The 1,409-nt window shown below is 41.4% G+C and overlaps 1 pseudogene; it reads left to right on the top strand.

Annotated features, from left to right (window-relative positions):
• Window positions 1-931: 931 nt before the first annotated feature.
• LOC101131785 (ADP-ribosylation factor 4-like) lies at window positions 932-1,409 on the top strand (annotated as a pseudogene).

Here is a 1,409-nt window from a genome sequence, read left to right as displayed (position 1 = left end):
TTACTAAAACGTATAAGAAATAAGCTAATATATAATTCTTAGGAATGAATGAGTAGATTTTACTACAGGTATGAAATAGACTAAAATATCAGAAAATGTTAGGGGCACTTTATAATAGTAAATTGGAGTAACTAAATGCAAATTAGGATTACAAAAAATCAATCTAATAAGAATACGTGAAAAAAAAACCGTTAAAGAGCTTTTTTAATTATTATTTTTTAGACAGAGTCTCACTCTGTCACCCAGGCTGGAGTGCAGTGGTGTGATCTCAGTGCAACCTCCGCCTCCCAGGTTCAAGCAATTCTCCTGCCTCAGCCTCCAAAGTAGCTGGGATTATAGGCACCTGCCACCATGCCCAGCTATATTTTTGTTGTTTCTTTCACCATGTTGACCAGGCTGGTCTCGAACTCCTGACCTCAAGTGATCCGCCCACCTCGGCCTCCCAAAGTGCTGGGATTACAGGCACAAACCACTGCACCCAGCCCAAGAGCTACTATTTTAAAACACACTTGGCTCATTTGGTTTTTTTCCCCTCTCAAACTTTTGAATATGAGAAACTTATTTTTAGCCTCCTCTAGACCTTAGAAAAAGATGGAAAATGTTTTTAATATAATCTTGAGTTTCAGATAAGTACACAGGTGTTATTTCAGAGTGGACAAAACCTGTAAACTCTACATATGTGTATATATGTTGTTCGAGCATTAGGAGGACTATGGAAGGTTGTAAACCAGGTCTTAATGTTGTTTATTTCAAGAGGATGAAAATTGAGAGGACTGAAGTTTAAAGAATGAGCTTTCTCTTCCCTCTCATTCAGTTCTCCTGGGGGTATGAAAGGAGAAATCACAGAGACACTCCGAGCCCCTTCTGCTTCTGCCATGCCAGTGCCACTACTGCCACGGGCCTCACCATCTCCTCTTTCTTCTCCCACCTCTTTGACAAGAAGCAGATGCACATTTTGATGGTTGGATTGGATGCCGCTGGCAAGACGACCATTCCGTATGAACTGAAGTTAGGGGAGATAGTCACCACCATTCCTACCGTTGGCTGCAATGTGGAAGCGGTAGACTATAAAAACATTCGTCTCACAGTATGGGATGCTGGTGGTCAAGATAGAATTAGGCCTCTCCGGAAGTATTACTTCCCAAATACCCAATATCTTATATTTGTGGTAGATAGCAATAATCGTGAAAGAATTAAGGAGGTAGCAGGTGAGCTGCAGAAATTGCTTCTGGTAGATGAGTTGAGAGAGGCAGTGCTGCTGCTTTTTGAGAATCACAGGATTTGCCAAATGCTCTTCGATCTCCTTCTAACAGGACATGATCTGTTCAAGCCACGTGCATAACACAAGGAACTGGTCTGTGTGAGAGACTTGACCAGCTGTCAAAGGAGCTTTCAAAATGTTGAATGAA

The sequence above is a fragment of the Gorilla gorilla genome, chromosome 14 (genome assembly GCF_029281585.2).
Source record: "Gorilla gorilla gorilla isolate KB3781 chromosome 14, NHGRI_mGorGor1-v2.1_pri, whole genome shotgun sequence".
NCBI classification, from domain to species: Eukaryota; Metazoa; Chordata; class Mammalia; order Primates; family Hominidae; genus Gorilla; species Gorilla gorilla.
Note: the sequence above shows the minus strand (reverse complement) of the source record. Positions and strands in the feature narration are given on the sequence as shown.